Source organism: Pleurodeles waltl, chromosome 2_2 (assembly GCF_031143425.1).
Source record: "Pleurodeles waltl isolate 20211129_DDA chromosome 2_2, aPleWal1.hap1.20221129, whole genome shotgun sequence".
Lineage (NCBI taxonomy): Eukaryota > Metazoa > Chordata > Amphibia > Caudata > Salamandridae > Pleurodeles > Pleurodeles waltl.
In genome coordinates this window covers 267035372-267053751 of record NC_090439.1, presented here as the reverse complement: position 1 = coordinate 267053751, position 18380 = coordinate 267035372, and positions in this window count along the sequence as shown.

Sequence of the window (18380 nt, the reverse complement as noted above, 5' to 3'; positions counted from 1 at the left end):
CTGCACCTCAGACCCGAATATTTGTAGCTCCACTTTTAGGATCTTGTCCACTATGGTCCTTAGCTCCCTTTCGGTGAAGCGTGGATTTTTTGGGGGGGACATGGTGAGGGTGGTGGATAGCGTCGGGACTGGGGACGCTGTTTAGGTGCTACTGTGTGGGTCACTATGCGTGTCCTGTCTGCAGTCGTTCTCTGTCTGGCTCTGGTGCTCTCCGTCTTCTGGTCCTGGTTTCCTTGCAAGGGATTGTGGGGTGTGTCTGGGGGTGTTTTATGGTGTTCTGGATGTGTGACAGGTGTGTGGGTGCTAAGCCTAGCCAATGTGTGCCCTGGTTGCTGTTGGGCCCACTTGCCGCCTGTGGCGGTCGCAGCCGCCAATGGTCATCCAGCCTCCACTGTCCACTGAGTTGATTTGTGCATCATTATTTGGAGGGCGGGATGTGGGTGTGCTTGGCGTTGGCGGGGTGGGATGGGCTGGTATTCCCAGCGACAGGGTCCTGGGGGGGAGTGGTGGTGTGGGAATGTTTGGCAGGGTTGGGTTTTTTGTTCCATTCACCGCCGCGGCGGGAGTCTGTTCACCGCCGCCACGGTGGTCGGCAGTCTTTCCCGCCATGTTTACAATGACCGCCTTAGACTCCTTAGATCACTGTCTGGGAGAAATACCCAACAGCCAACTTTCCCTCTTTTCACAGGCAGGCAACCCAAGACACAGGCTGCAATTTCCCTATACATTTTCTTATCGACATTGATTAGAGAAATTCATGTATATTGCTTGCACAGTTGTAGAGCGTTATTATTACATTTTGAGAAATATAGTCATATTGGCTTTATTCTTAAACTAGGTAATGGGGCCATCTACTAATGAGGATGCTATGGCCACTAGAAGTAACAGAACTATGGAGTCTTTATAAATCCTGTAAAATTAAGTTGGAATGTGTTCTAATCCTTTGACTTTGATAGTTACCAGAGGTCTTCAAGTGCAACTGTGGAAAAGACCATTGACAGATCAGTGCTTCAGATTTTCTGGGATATTGTGCCAGGACATTATAATTATTTGGGCTTCTTGTGGTGTAGGAAGATATAGAATGCTGCTGTCAGGGCGCAGGGTTAGTTGGAGTCACAGTAGGTTGTATAATAAGCACCATTCTAGCAATGAAGAACTAGGTTTCCTATCTTAGGTTCTTTGGGGTGTGGGTGGTATAGGATGTTGCTGTCGGGACATGGTTAGTTGGATTTAGGGTGGGAGATAAGGGTAGTGTTAGTGATGAAGTTTTAGGTTTCTTTCCACTGAATTTATGAGATATTTGAATTATTTTATCTAAAAATTTATTTACAAGTAAACCACAAAGAATGAGCATCACATTAATTTTGATGAGTGCATCTATGATAACTCTAGTGTAACTTAGTAAATGTGTTATAATCAAAAACAGTGTCTGGCTAGGTCATCCTTAATACCATCAACATTGGCATCCAAGTGTTGTGGCACTGTCCATTCTGTGCACGTTTCTCTTTTTCCATCTCTCTTCTCCCAGTCATGCCCCTAGCATGGGCATATTGCATGACTGCAGTGTACTAAAGATACAACATAGTGATTCCCTACAACTTTCTAGACAAATCAAAAGGCACCGCTAATGCCATGACCTGTTTTAGGTCTAGAGCTCGCCCCCCGCGTCCGCAGCACCAACCTGCTGTCTCCTGCCTCTGACCCCCGCTGCTGCTAGCGTGTTCGAGGCTCTCTTGAGCCGTTGTACCGTGTATTCCGCCGTCCTGTAAGTGGTTTCTGTTTTCTTCTGCGCCTCGCCTCTTGCGCGTCTGCCCCCGTTGTGCCCCTCTGATTGCTGTGCCCCGATTGTAGTTTGTGCCAATACTGTATTTTGTGACTGTTTTTCCGATTTTGTGCCTGACTTTCTTGTGCCTTGTTTAAGTTGTTTTTCGCCCCTTTTGTGCTCCCCCTTGCTCTCCGCTCCCTGCCGCTGCCTCCCTGCGGCCCGCCCCCCTCGCGCCCCCATTCGCCGCTCCCTCCCGCCTCCCAGCTGCTCCTCCCTCCCCCCTCCCTTCTTAATGGCTGGCGCTGCGCGTCGCGAGTGAGCGACCTCTGACCTGTTTTAGGTCTAGAGCTCGTCCCCCGCGTCCGCAGCACCAACCTGCTGTCTCCTGCCTCTGACCCCCGCCCACGCTGCTGCTAGCGTGTTCGAGGCTCTCTTGAGCCGTTGTACCGTGTATTCCGCCGTCCTGTAAGTGGTTTCTGTTTTCTTCTGCGCCTCGCCTCTTGCGCGTCTGCCCCCGTGGTGCCCCTCTGATTGCTGTGCCCCGATTGTAGTTTGTGCCAATATTGTATTTTGTGACTGTTTTTCCGATTTTGTGCCCGACTTTCTTGTGCCTTGGTTAAGTTGTTTTTCGCTCCTTGGGCGCTCCCCCTTGCTCTCCGCTCCCTGCCGCTGCCTCCCTGCGGCCCCGCCCCCCTTGCGCCCCCATTCGCCGCTCCCTCCCGCCTCCCGCCTCCCAGCTGCTCCTCCCTCCCCCCTCCCTTCTTAATGGCTGGCGCTGCGCATCGCGAGTGAGCGACCTCTGACCTGTTTTAGGTCTAGAGCTCGCCCCCGCGTCCGCAGCACCAACCTGCTGTCTCCTGCCTCTGACCCCCACCCACGCTGCTGCTAGCGTGTTCGAGGCTCTCTTGAGCCGTTGTACCGTGTATTCCGCCGTCCTGTAAGTGGTTTCTGTTTTCTTCTGCGCCTCGCCTCTTGCGCGTCTGCCCCCGTTGTGCCCCTCTGATTGCTGTGCCCCGATTGTAGTTTGTGCCAATACTGTATTTTGTGACTGTTTTTCCGATTTTGTGCCCGACTTTCTTGTGCCTTGTTTAAGTTGTTTTTTGCCCCTTGGGCGCTCCCCCTTGCTCTCCGCTCCCTGCCGCTGCCTCCCTGCGGCCCCGCCCCCCTCGCGCCCCCATTTGCCGCTCCCTCCCGCCTCCCGCCTCCCGCCTCCCAGCTGCTCCTCCCTCCCCCTCCCTTCTTAATGGCTGGCGCTGCGCGTTCGCGCCGCTGGCGTGCCGGAGGCGCGCCAGAGGCAAGCCTGTCTGCGCCCGTCCGCGCCTGAACCACGCCCAGCGCCACCCCCCCTGGTCCTCACGCCCCCGCAACTCCTACTTCCAATACTCTGCCAGCGATCTCCTCGCCCTCAACCCTGGCCCCTCCATAGAGTGCTTCCTGGCCACCCCGAAGCACACCAAAGGACCTTTTTCCTGCTGCACCTGCAACTTCTCCTGCAACAGAACAACGAAGCCAGCAACAAACAACACTAACCACCTGCACTGCATCCTCCTCAACACACGCTCCGCACGAAAACACGCCATTGAGCTCTGGGACTTGCTCGACACTACCGCCCCAGACGTGGCCTTCCTGACCGAAACCTGGTGGAACGAATCTTCGGCCCCTGACATCGCTATCGCCATACCGGACGGATACAAGATCACCAGAAGAGATCGAACCAACGGAATCGGCGGAGGAATAGCCATCGCCCACAAATCCACCCTCAAGATCCACACCCACACGGACGACACTCTCAAGACAGCCGAACACCTCCACTTCCAGATCCACACGGACCCCAACACGACCCTCAGAGGAACCCTCATATACCGCCCTCCAGGACCAGGAGCCCCTTTCAGCGACACCATCTCCGACCTCGTAAGCACCCACGCCCTCGCCTCTCCAGACTACATCCTCCTGGGAGATCTAAACTTCCACCTTGAAAACAACGACGCCAACACCGCTTCACTGACCACCAGCCTCCACAACTTCGGACTCCACCAACTGGTCAACACTCCCACCCACATCGCCGGTCACACGCTTGACCCCCTCTTCACCTCAAGCAACCACATCTCTTTCAGCCACACCTCCGAACTCCACTGGACCGACCATCACTGCGTCCATTTTACCTTCAAGAAAAACACCGAACACCACCGCATCCCTCTACCACCTTACCGCCGCTGGGGAAAAGTCACCAAAGACCAACTAACCAGCTCCCTCGTCAAACACCCACCACCCGACTCCAACGACCCGAGCGCCGCCGCCATCAACCTCCATCAATGGATCCTCGACTGCGCCAACACCTTAGCTCCACTCAAGAAACCCACCACCAACCAAGGAAAGAAAAAAACAGCCTGGTTCACAGAAGAACTAACCACCTCAAAACGCACCTGCCAGAAGCTCAAGAAGAAATGGATCCTCGAGCGCACTCCAGACAACCTTGCCACCCTCAAAGAAGCCAACCGTGATCACCACCAACGGATCCAACTCGCCAAGCGCGCCCATTTCACTGAACGCCTCAACAACAACGCCCACGATTGCAAAGAACTCTTCGGCATCGTGAAGGAACTCTCCAACCCTAACGCCAACATCAACGACGTCCCACCGTCCCAGAAACTCTGCGACGACCTCTCCACCTTCTTCCACCAGAAAATCGCAGCCATCCACGACAGTTTCAACACCGCTCCTCCGCCAGACCCCACCCCTGACGACGACGCCCACGCCTGCCGCCTCACCGCCTGGACCCAAGTGGACGACACCGAAACCCTAACAACCATGAATTCCATCCACTCAGGCTCTCCCACGGACCCATGCCCACATCACGCATTCAACAAAGCCGACGCCACCATCGCCCCCATACTCCGCAAGATCATCAACCTCTCCTTCAACACTGCCACCTTCCCGGACAGCTGGAAGCACGCAGAAATCCAACCCCTCCTCAAGAAACCCAAGGCTGACCCCAACGATCTCAAAAACTTCCGACCGATCTCTCTCCTCCCTTTTCCAGCGAAAGTCATCGAGAAGATCGCCAACGCACAGCTCGCCCACTTCCTAGAAGTCAACTCCATCCTAGACCCCTCTCAATCTGGATTCAGACGAAACCACAGTACCGAGACCGCACTCCTCGCCGCCACTGATGACATCAGACAACAAATAGACAACGGCGAAACCTCAGCCCTCATCCTCCTCGACCTATCAGCCGCCTTCGACACAGTCTGCCACCGCACCCTACTGGCCCGTCTCCACAAAGCCGGCATCCAAGACAAAGCCCTCAACTGGATCTCATCCTTCCTCTCCGACAGAACCCAGAGAGTCCGGCTCTCCCCCTTCCGCTCCAAAGCCACCAACCTCATCTGTGGCGTCCCCCAAGGCTCCTCTCTCAGTCCAACGTAGTTCAACGTCTACATGGCCCCCCTTGCAAAAGTGGCCCGTCAACACAACCTCAGCATCATCTCCTACGCCGACGACACCCAGCTCGTCCTCTCCCTGACCAAAGACCCTCTCACCGCCAAAACCAACCTCCACGAGGGACTAAAATCCATCGCCGAGTGGATGAACAACAGCCGCCTGAAGCTCAACTCCGACAAGACGGAAGTCCTCATCCTCGGACGCTCCCCCTCAGCCTGGAACGACTCCTGGTGGCCCACTGCACTCGGACCCACCCCAGCCAACCACGCAAGAAACCTCGGATTCATCCTCGACTCCGCTCTCACCATGTCCAAACAGGTCAACGCCGTCTCCTCTTCCTGTTTCAACACCCTCCGAATGCTCCGCAGAATCTTCAAGTGGATTCCAGTAGGAACCAGAAAGACGGTAACTCAAGCCCTCGTCAGTAGCAGACTTGACTACGGCAACGCACTCTACACAGGCATCCCAACAAAAGACATCAAACAACTCCAGCGCATCCAGAACGCATCCGCCCGCCTGATCCTCGACATACCCCGCCGATGCCACATCTCCCCCCACCTGAAAGACCTCCACTGGCTCCCCGTGGAAAAAAGGATCACCTTCAAACTCCTCATCCACGCTCACAAGGCTCTACACGACACCGGACCCACTGACCTCAACACCAGACTCAACTTTTATGTCCCCACACGTCAACTCCGCTCTGCCAACCTCGCCCTCGCCATCGTCCCCCGAATCCAGCGCAAGACCTCTGGCGGCAGATCCTTCTCCTTCCTCGCCGCCAAGACCTGGAACTCTTTCCCCACCTCGCTACGCCAGACCCAGGACCTCCTCACCTTCAGGAGACTCCTCAAGACTTGGCTCTTCGAATGCTAGCAGCTCCCTCCCCCCCCCCCCCCCACTCAGCGCCTCGAAACCCTGTCGGGTACATAGTGCGCTTAATAAGTTTTCTGATTGATTGATTGATTGATACAGGCATCTGATCTGTTCATTCAAAAATTATAAGACACTCTCATCTCCTCATTACAGATCATCTTAAAACAATTACCATCTTCATCTCTTTTACTAATATCCAAATACTCTCCACCCTTTTGATACAGTGGCACTCGTCTCATATTCTACCTCTGGCCATTCTCCACTCAACCCAACATTCATAAGCAGCTTTGCCCTTCAACCTATAAAAAAACAGAGATCCACATTCCAGGCTTCACCTGGAATATCATGCAACATCCCTTGTACCATCCAGAATGTTGTGAAGGGTTAAAACTTAAAGATACAACACACAATCAAGACAAATCTTATAACTAGTACATATGTGGACACATATACATCTTGGGATCTGCCGCACCTTAACCCATTGAACTATCATTTATCATTGTCAGTTTTCATAATGTGAGGACATCCTAACGGATGAAGTTTTTTAAAATACATTCTCATTTCTTTTCTTTTTAATTACTTAGAGAGCTTTACATTCGCCAACCGGATGGGATCCTTTATGTCAGGAACCAGGAAAGTAGGGGAAGATGGAGAAAGAAAAGGCAAAATACTGAAGAGGATGATAGGACACTTAGAATGAGTCTTTGTACAAAAGACAATGCTGTGAAGACAAGCCTTAGAAGAGCACTATTAAAGACAAACTTCACTCAGACAGTCAAATTAAAGATTTACTAAAAAGTCAAAGGTGTAACATGGAACAGTGTCTTCAGACTCACCTCACAGACGTGCTGACTGGATCATCAACAATCTAAATAATTTCCCTCTGTACATTCCAACTCTAAAAGGGAAAGGGAGGAAAGGAAATGGTAATACCAAAGGGAATTTAATAAATCCTATCACACTAGGTACATCTCAACATATACTTCTCTCAGGGGCGAATATAATAAAACTGCTTAAGATAACTTAAAGAAAGACTACAAATAGAAAAAGATTCTTGATTAAGTGTACAAAATGTATCCGTAGCCTTTTAGCCAATGTGGATGACATGTATTTCTGGTACTCTTCCTCTTTCCGGGGTTTCCATACTATTCTGTTGTTTATTTTTACTTCGGGATATGGATTCTCCACGACACTCTCCGCACAATGAGGTGTCCTATCCATACTCTACATTTTATCATTTTCCAAGATTGAAATGTTTTGTTTTATTTTACAGATTTTAGGTGGTTGGGAAATCTTGTTGAAATCTTGTTGAACCTGTTCATAGTAAGAATTTTTACTACTACCGATTGTCCAACCTTCCATTTTTGATCCTTGGTGCCCCATTTCTTGTTGTATCAGGATTTGTATTTTTGATGATGAGTGTCAGCTGATTCTACAAAGGCTTCCTTATCTACCCGTGCCAGTTTCCCTCCATTAAGCCAACTAGGGTTATGCTTGGAGCTTCGTTTCTTTTCTCTAAGGACCATGAAGAGCGATACGCCTGTCGCCTAATTAGGAGAAGTGTGTTATGCTCATAATCTATCTCTTAGATTGTTTGTATGTTTTTGTTGGTCGTGTAAACCAATTGGATGGTTTCGTTCATCATTTTATTAGCTCTTTCTACTAATCCATCCGCCTTAGCACAGTACAAAGGTGTTTAATGTTATTGATAGATAGAGTATTTAAGAGGCTTTTGATTTCATCTGACACAAATTGTACCCATTGTCAGTTATTATTGTGTTAGGAATACCTTCCTGGGAGAATGCGTTCAATAGGAACTCCATAAACAACTTTGTGCTTGTGTGGATCACAAATGTATCGTAAATCCAATGTGAATGATAGTCAATTACCACATAAATGAATTTGCAATTTATTCCCGTAATGTTGCTAGGGCCCACTAAATCTAATGCTAATATATCCCATGGTTTAGATGGTACTTCCACCGGGGAAAGGGAGCTTTGGTTGCTATTTTAGTTTTATCGCTTTTACTACACATATAATAGTCTCTACCTTTATTTTTTACCATCTTATCCACGTTGGCAAACTGGTATTCTGCCCTGATCTTGTTCTTAGTCAGGTTTTATCCTATGAAACCCTCATGTTCTATGTTCATGATGCGTTCTCTTAAAATTTCTCTGGGTATTTTCTGTTACCTTTCAACATGTACTTCCTTGAATAGGCAACTCGTTTCTCACATTCTAATACGGCTGTAATTGCTCAGAAGGAGTTTTGCATTTTTGGAGCTATCCCTGCAGTATTTTCATTTTAACATCTGATAAGGTTACATCCCTGCTGGTACTATCATCCGTTTCTATTTCTAATATAGAAGGAATAGTAATGGAACAATCAGTTTCAGTAGAAGTTAATGTGGAATGAGTGGAATCAGGAATAGGTAGCCTAGATAAGCAGTCAAGTGACTAGTTCCTTGCTCCTGGCACATACTTTGTTCTAAAGTTGTATCCTTGCAATCCTAGCATCAACTTGGCTATATGAGTAGTGGTGTTCGCTATGTTTTTTGTAGATAGAACTGGTATTAACGACTTATAATCTGTTCTTAGTAGGAATGGTAAACCCCATAAGTAAAATTTAAAATGATTGATGCCCCAGAAACGCGCTAGGGCTTCCTTTTCTATTGTGGAATAGATTAATTCTGAACCTTTAAGTTGTCTGGAAGCAAAAGCAATCATGTTTTCTGTTTCTTCTACTACCTGTGATAGGGTGGCCCCCAGGTACATGTTGCATCAGTTGTTAGAATCATCTTGTCTTTAACATTGAAATTGCCTATATTAGGGGAGTTGACAATTACTTCCCTAACTTTTTAAAAAGCTTTTGTGTAAATATTTTTCCATTCAAATAGGGTACCTTTTTTAGTAATGATTGCTAAGTTTGTATGATGTCTGAAAAGTTCTTCACAAAGTTGGACATATAGGGGGTGATTCTGACTGCCGGGGGCCAGGGTCGGCGGGAGCCCCGCAGGGCATTCTGACCGCGGCGGTTCGGCCGCGGTCAGATGCGGAAAACCGGCGGTCTCCCGCCGGTTTTCCGCTGCCCTTGTGAATCCTCCATGGCGGCGGAGCGCGCTCCGCCGCCATGGGGATTCTGACACCCCCTTCCGCCATCCTGTTCCTGGCGGGTCTCCCGCCAGGAACAGGCTGGCGGTAGGGGGTGCCGCAGGGCCCCTGGGGGCCCCTGCAGTGCCCATGCCAGTGGCATGGGCACTGCAGGGGCCCCCGTAAGAGGGCCCCACTTTGTATTTCAGTGTCTGCTTTGCAGACACTGAAATACGCGACGGGTGCCACTGCACCCGTCGCACCTTCCCACTCCGCCGGCTCAATTCTGAGCCGGCGTCCTCGTGGGAAGGATGATTTGCCCTGGGCTGGCGGGCGGCCTTTTGGCGGTCGCCCGCCAGCCCAGGGCAAAACCCAAAATACCCTCAGCGGTCTTTCGACCGCAGAGCTGTATTTTGGTGGGGGAAGTCTGGCGGGCGGCCTCCGCCGCCCGCCAGACTTAGAATGACCCCCATAATCTGCAAGACCTAAGAAAGATTTCAATTCTTCTTTGTTGGAAGGGTTGGGGAAAATTCTCACTGAGTCAGTGAGGCTGATTTTTGGTCTAATACCTTCATTAGAAATGGTGTGTCCTAAGTAATCAACAGCTGTTACGCCAGTTTTACATTTTGCACTTTTTATGGTTGAACCAGCTGATTGAGGACCATTCTCAGATTTTCATTGTGTTACTTCTCTGATGACCCAAATATTAAAATATAATCTTGAAAACACAGTGTGCCCTTGCAGTCTTTTAGTATATGCTGCATTACCCAACACTCCAACAGCAGGAGCTAATTCGAAGGGCATTCTGCAATAATGATACTCTCCAAAGGGTGTGGTGAATGATGTTAGTGGTTTGGAATCATTATGGAGTGCCACTTCATGGTATGCTGCTGAGAGATCTAATACACTAAACAATTTTGCATTGTATATCATACTTAACATTTAGTTTATCCTGAGCAGTGGATATCTGACCACCCAAATGTTAGAATTCAGGTCGTAAAGGTCAACAAATAACCAAATGTCATTAGAATTGTTCTTCTTTGCAGTAACTTTAAGGGCCAGCCATTTAGAACTTTCAATTTTTCAAATTACACCGTGGGTCTCTAATTTGCCCAATTTGTTTTTTAGGGGTTCCTTCATCAGTATGTTTTTTGGACCACAGGAATGGCATTATCTTTCAGTTTGATTATGTAGACAATATTTTTCAGTTGTCCTAATTTGTGAAAGAAAACCAGGGGATTCTTCACACACACCTTTCCCTATGACAGACCTAGCTACTGAATGTACTTGTTCTTCATTCTTGTTGTCCAGTTTTATACCTAGTTCTTTTTGATGTTTTCATCCCAAAAGATTTGAGCCCTGTTTGAAGGTGTACACATTTCCTACTGTGCTTCTGCCTTTGAAGGCTAACCATTCCTTCTGATGGTATGGGATCATTGTTGTAACCTCCAGCTTAAATGTCAGGTGATTCTAGTATGTAATCCTTCTCTGCAGATTTATCTTGAAAGTGTTGTTATCAATTGATGTATACGGGGAGCATGAGTTGGAATAAACATTCAATTCAACCCCATTTAAGGTAATATTGCATGTAGACTACAACACATTTTCATAGGAGTTTACCTGAAAAACTATTCTACTTTCAGATTCCCCATCATTGTCATTCAAGGATTTCACTACATCAACTTCCTTCACTCCTGAGTCTTTACAAACTTTGGCAAAGCGCCCACTCTTGTTATGTTTTTTGTATGTTACAGACCTTGCAGGGCACTTGGGACTGTTTGCCAAATGATCAGTGTTACCACATCTGTAAGACTTTAACTTTTCAGATTTACCATTCTTTTTGTGAGATTTCTGTTCTTCAATATTTTTCACCTTGTACAACTCTTCATTTTCTATAACGTTATTAACCTCATTGGACACATTTGAGACTCTGCTTCTTTGTTGGGTTTTCATTTCTTTTATACATTCAGGGGCGTATTCTATACCCCTCTCAATATCTATTGCTGCTTGTAAGTTTGGGGTTTAACACAAGTAGTTTTTCCTGCACTTTAGGGTTCTTTGTGCACCTTACAAGTTGATCGTGTATGAGGGAATTAGTGAGTAGTCCAAATTCACATATGGTTGACAACCCTCTAGGTACAGAGATATAGTAAGTTATATTTCTCGTTCTTGCCTTGTGCCTTACACAAAAAAGGAAGTCTTTCTAAGACTACATTTATTTTCCCTTTGAAGTATTCCTCTAACCTTCTCAAGGTGGTCTCATATACATCTAGTTACCCATCTCCATCCCCTTCTTCTTTGGTTGATGCGTGTTATGGGAGAGTCTCATACTTTTTCCTAGTATGAATCCCTATATTTTGTAGCATGTTATGCTGTTTTCTTTTTGGAGTACATTTTTCCCCTCCAATTGCAATGAGGTATGGTTCAAAAATGTGTATCCAATATTCATTAAGTAATGGTGAGGGCTGATTCATACTGGCAGCTACAATAGTAACTAAGGCAGAAGAAATGAAGTTGCTACTGTACTGACAGCAGAAGGCAGAATTGTAGATCACTGAATAGCTAGATTCTTGGATGGTAACAACTGCAAATAATATCGAGGAGAAGCATTACAACAACTGCAATAGGACAAAACTTTAGGCTCAGGACATAAATATGTGTTAGTGACTAAGAATAGTATCCGGGAGAAGCACTACGACAGTGGCAATTAGGATAAATATAGGCTCAATACACGAATATAAGTACTAGAAAGTGTTACTGATGCTAAAGCCTTATAAAAAAAGGAGTTAGCATTGCTAAACCCCTTCCATTTGCAAAAAAAACCATTAGCATTTGTAGGAATTAACAAAATATAAAGAATGCAGAGGCTTTCACCAGAAATTTTCCAATTGCATGTGGTTATATATATATATACATATGTTGTACCTTTAAGACCTCGTATTGTGCTATATCAGAGTTCATAAAACAAACTGGCAAGCCCTCTTTATGTACAGGTGGTTCCTGTCACATGTGGAGGTGATTTTATCATTGCCAAAGGCAGGGCCGGGTTGGGCCATAATTGCATGATTGAACTCCCCATTAGCCTCACCGCGAGAGCTCAGCAGGGAAAACTCCAAAAGCAGCAGCATCCCGAAGCGTCCCAGGGTCTAGTACAGGCTGCTCCGGAGGACTTTGACAGTCTGAGGCACTCTACACAGGAAAACGCAGGTGGATCCAACTACCTGACTGACAGGAAAAGGCACTCCAGAACACCCCACAGATCCAAAGAAGTGTACACGAAGGCCAGCGCAAGTGTCATTGTAGACGATGACTAAAGACAACAGCGGCACCATCACAAATATTCCCGCAGAACACGGTCAGTACCAGAAAGCCTACTTCAGTATAATATAGCACGCGCTGCCACACCTCCAGTGCGTGAATTATGATGTACAGTAATTATTAGCACACAATACTAAGGGCCAGATGTAGGAAGTTCCGATTTTGTGAATCGGAAATTGCGAGTCGGTGCGACTCGCATTTCTGATTCGCAAAATCGGATGCAGAACGGTGTCTCAGACACCGTCTGCGATTCGCTATGGAGTCGCAAAGACCCACCTCATTAATATTAATGAGGTGGGTCGCATTTTGCGCCCCATAGCGAGTCCCTGCACTCACATGGATGGTGGCCTGCTGAAGACAGCAGAACTCCATGTCTGTGACTGCTTTTTAAATAAAGCAGTTTTCTTTTTTTTTCTTTTGCAGCCCGTTTTCCTTAAAGGAAAACGAGTTGCAAAATAAAAAAAATAACAAAACCATTTGGTTTCATTTTTTCAGAGTAGGCAGTGGTCCATTGGACCACTGCCTGCTCTGAAAAAACATTTTGGGCAACATTCACAAAGGGGAAGGCGTCCCATGGGGACCCCTTCCCTTTTGCGAATCGGTTACCATCAGTGTGAAACTGGTGGTAACTGCGATTTGCTTTGCGACCGCATTCGCGGTCACAAAGCAATTTAGCATTGCGATGCGAGTCACAAATAGGAAGGGGACACCCCTTCCTATTTGCGAGTCGCATTCACAATTTGCGAGTTGGTACCGACTTTCAAATTGTGAATGAGCATCGCGATGAGCATTTTGCATGGCTCAAACTGCAATTTTCGCACTTTGCACCATGCAAAATGCTTTCTACATCTGGCCCTAAGTCACTGAACGATACCCTAATATGCTGCACATAGGGCTATTAGATTATTTCCACCGCTACCACAGCAATAAACCCCCTTACAAGGATGGTGTGCGTAAGAATTGTAAGTCACTGGGGATGTGAGGGCTGATAAAATTAGAGATAATTACACTGTAATAGGCAATTAGGCTAAAAGAACGGTTTGAGGGGGCAGGCACACGCCTTAAGCACCAGGATTACAACGTAAAACATTCAGGAGAGAGCGGGAAGTAGACTTTCCTTGGTAAGTGGTGAGAGAACCACAGGGATGAAGACACTCAGCTGTCCCATGCATAGCATTCCATCCTCATTGTCATATGAAATTGAAGACAGACTTAACTTAGACAGTCAAATTAAGGCTTTATTATCCATTCACAGCACAGATGTAACATGTTACAGTGTCTTCAGTCTTACCTCACAGAGCCCGCACTGACCCGATCGTTGAAGGAGGCTGGCCCTCTATGTAGTGCACAAAACTAGGTACAATGTGTAGGGGCCCAGGCAACCACACAATTGATTCCAGAGGCAAAAACAATATCAACTAATGCTCACATTTTTAAGGTAGCTTGGTGAGCAGTTAGGCTAATCTTGGAGGAGTGCTAAGCACTTGTTGTACTCACTGTATCGATAATGCACCACACACACTCAAGGAATAACTTGAGACCAATTTTATAAAAATACTTCATATTTTTATATAATTATTAAGACCAAGATGGTCTAGATATGTTACGTACTTTTTGAGTTATGATTTTTCAAAGTTTTAGGAAAGTTAGTCTTTCTGTGTGTAGGAGGCTGGCCTGGCTTATAGTGGGTACCTTGTGGTACTTACACCCTGTGCCAGGTCCAGTTATCCCTTATTAGTAGAATAGAGGTGTTTCTAGCAGCTTAGGCTGATATAAGGTAGCTATGGCAAAGCCGCTTAGGCTGAACTAGGAGACATGCAAAGCTCCTACTATACCACTTATATCATATAGCACAATATCATAAGAAAACACAATACTCAGAGTTAATAAAAATAAAGGTACTTTATTTGAGTGACAATATGCCAGAAGTATCTCAGAGAATACCCTCACTTAGGAGGTAAGTAATATACACAAGTTATATGTACACAAACCCAAAACAGGTAAGTAACAGTAGGAAAAGTAGGGCACACAATGTAGAACACAATAGGATGCAATAGGTGAACATATCTCTAGAGGCAACACAAACCATATACTCCAAAAGTGGAATGTGAATCATGAATGGACCCCAGACCTATGGGAGCTTGTAGAGGGTCACTGGGACTGTGAGAAAACAGTAAGGGTGTCCAAAATACCCCACCCCAGGACCCCAGAAAATAGGAGTAAAGTTACCCTACTACCCCAGAAAGACACAATAGTCGTGATAGGGGGATTCTGCAAGAACCATAAGCACCAGCAAAACACTGAAGACAGATTCCTGGACCTGAGGACCTGAAAAGGAAGGGGACCAAGTCCAAGAGTTGCGATAGTGTCCAGGGGGGGCAGGAGCCCAGGAAACTCCGGATGAAGGTGCAAAAGGGCTGCCTCTGGGTGGAAGAAGCTGAAGATTCTGCAACAACGAAAAGGGCTGGGAACTTCTCCTTTGGATGGAAGATGTCCCACGGCGTGCTGGATGTTGCAGAAATACTGCAAACAAGCCTTGCTAGCTGCAATTGTCACGGTAGAGGTTTTTGGGTGCTGCTGGGGACCAGGAAGGACCAGGATGTCGCCCCTTGGAGGAGGAGACAGAAGGGGCACTCAGCAACTCAGAGAACCCCTGCAGAAGCAGGCAGCACCCGCAGAAGTACCGGAGCAGGCTCTTGGAAGTTCTGTGGACTCAGAGTCACAAAAGGAGGGCCCCACGATGTCGGAGTCCAACTCAGAGGGTTGAGCCCTGGAGGACGGAGTGCTGGGGACCCAGGCTTGGCTGTGCACAAAGGAATCCTTGGAGAAGTGCACAGAAGCCGGAGCAGCTGCAAATCACGCAGTACACAGGTTTGGTGTCTGGCGTGGGGAGGCAAGGACTTATCTCCACCAAATTTGGACAGAAGGATCACTGGACTGTGGGGGTCACTTGGATCTAGTTCCTGTGCTCCAGGGACCAAGCTCGTCAGGATGAGAGGGGACCCAGAGGACCAGTGATGCAGTCTTTTGGTGCCTGTGTTAGCAGGGGGAAGATTCAGTCGACCCTCAGGAGATTTCTTCTTGGCTTCCAGTGCAGGGTGAAGTCAGACAGCCCTCAGAGCATGCACCACCAGGAAACAGTCAAGAAAGCCGGCAGGATGAGGCGCTACAATGTTGCTGGTAGTCGTCTTGCTACTTTGTTACGGTTTTGCAGGCGTACTGGAGCAGTCAGCGGGTCAATCCTTGGCAGAAGTCAAAGAGGGAAGTGCAGAGGAACTCTGGTGAGCTCTTGCATTCATTATCTGAGGAATAGCCCAGAGGAGTGACCCTAAATAGCCAGAAAAGGAGGTTTGGCTACCAAGAAAGGAGGTTTGGCTACCAAGAAAGGTAAGAACATATCAGAAGAGGTCTCTGACATCACCTGCTGGCACTGGCCACTCAGAGCAGTCCGAAGTGCCGCTAACACCTCTGAATCCAAGATGGCAGAGGTCTTGGACACACTGGAGGAGCTCTGGGCACCTCCACTGGGAGGTAATGGTCAGGGGAGTGGTCACTCCCCTTTCCTTTGTCCAGTTTCATGCCAGAGCAGGTCTGGGGGATCCCTGAACCGGTGTAAACTGGCTTATGCAGAGATGGGCATCATCTGTGCCCATCAAAGCATTTCCAGAGGCTGGGGGAGGCTACTCCTCCCCAGCCCTTCACACCTATTTCCAAAGGGAGAGGGTGTAACACCCTCTCTCAGAGGAAATCCTTTGTTCTGCCTTCCTGGGCCGGGGCTGCCAGACCCCAGGAGGGCAGAATCCTGTCTGAGGGGGTGGGAGCAGCAGCAGTTGCAGTGGAAATCCCGGAAAGGAAGTTTGGCAGCACCCGGGTTCTGTGCTAGAGACCCAGGGGATCATGGAATTGTTCCCCCAAATACCAGAATGGTATTGGGGTAACAATTCCATGATCTTAGGCATGTTACATGGCCATGTTCGGAGTTACCATTGTGAAGCTACACATAGGTAGTGACCTATGTGCAGTGCGCGCATGTAATGGTGTCCCTGCACTCACAAAGTTCAGGGAATTTGCCCTGAACGATGTGGGGGCACCTTCGCTAGTGCCAGGGTGCCCACACACTAAGTAACTTGGCACCTAACCTTCACCAAGTGAGGTTTAGACATATAGGTGACTTATAAGTTACTTATGTGCAGTGAAAAATGGCTGTGAAATAACGTGGACGGTATTTCACTCAGGCTGCAGTGACAGTCCTGTGTAAGAATTGTCTGAGCTCCCTATGGGTGGCAAAAGAAATGCTGCAGCCCATAGGGATCTCCTGGAACCCCAATACTCTGGGTACCTAGGTACCATATACAAGGGAATTATATGGGTGTACCAGTGTGCCAATGAGAATTGGTAAAATTAGTCACTAGCCTGCAGTGACAATTTTAGAAAGCAGAGAGAGCATAAATACTGAGGTTTCTGTTAGCAGAGCCTCAGTGATACAGTTAGGCACCACACAGGGAACACATACAGGGCTTACACTATGAGCACTGGGGTCCTGCCTAGCAGGATCTCAGTGACACAAGGGCAAAAACAAACATACATACAGTGAAAATGGGGGTAACATGCCAGGCAAGATGGTACTTTCCTACACTTGCATAATTGCACACCATAGGAATCAATAAAATGCATTAAAAATTGTACATTTGGGTTACCACTCTCTTCTTCTGCAGGATGGTCGAAGCAGTCGGTGGGCTCCCTGTGCCTGTGCCAGCTGGAGAGTATCGGGCAGCTCCCGGTTCCAGCAGGAGCAGAGTTGGAAAGTTTCTTGGCACAGGCACTGGGCCACTTGGAGGGGCCACCTGGAAAAGGCGATGGTTGGCAAACTTTTTACGGTGGTGCCCTGGGGTACCCTTGGGCTGTTGAGGTCACAAGGGGTTAGGAACCTGTGGAGCACAGCTGGCTCCTCATTGCAGGGCACATAGCAGCCGGATGCAGGACGAGTTGGTGATCCTGGAGCTGTGTGCAATGGAGCCCTTTGGGGCTGGAGGTAAGGTTCCTTGAGGGCGGCTATCAGGACAACAGTGGCACTCATGCTGGAGGTTCAGGGTGATCCTGAAGTCCCTTGACTTGGGCTTCCTCCTGGTCCAGTTGCAGATCTGGGAGAGCTGGTTTTCTTGGAATCCGATATGCTCTGGCCAGTATTGGCATGACTCAATCACTGTAGGGCACAGTGCCACTAAATTTGGCACCCTTGTAGGTCTTATCTGGGCTGTTGTCGGTGTGTTGTTGAGTCTGGATGTGACTTCTGGTTGTGCAGATATTGGCCAGTCAGTGAAGTGACTGTCACTGGCTTGTTGGTTCTTGCAGCTTTCTTGAGTGGTGCCTCCACTCAGGAGGGAGATCTCAGGCTCTTTGCTAAGCATGGAGGTCCTTGGGGTCTTTTGAGGTCAGTCCAGTAGTCAGCTCCTCCACAGCAGCAAATGTCAGAACGCAGATGCAGCAGGCAGGGTCTTGGCTCCTCTTCTGATGCAGCAGGTCCTCAGTTCTCTTGCTGTGATCTTATTTAGGGATGTCTTCTTCTTTGTCCTTTCGAATCCAAAGACTTGGTCTATGGGTGCCCACTAAATACTGAATTTAGTGGGCGTTTTAGGGAGTATCTGGTAGTGTCCAATGGGGTACTTACCTTAGGGTGGCTACACCCACTATAGTGACCTCTTCCTGTGGGAAGGGTCACTTCCCTAAACCTCATTGGCTATTTTCCTCCATTCCAAGATGGAGAAAAATGAAAAAGAGGGTCCACCTCGCAGGCAACATCTTAGGGGGGTGCATGCCAGGTGAGGCCACTCCCCCTACGCTTTGTGTGGTTTCCCTTCTTTACACCATCCAAAAGTGGGGGTTTACACAGGCGG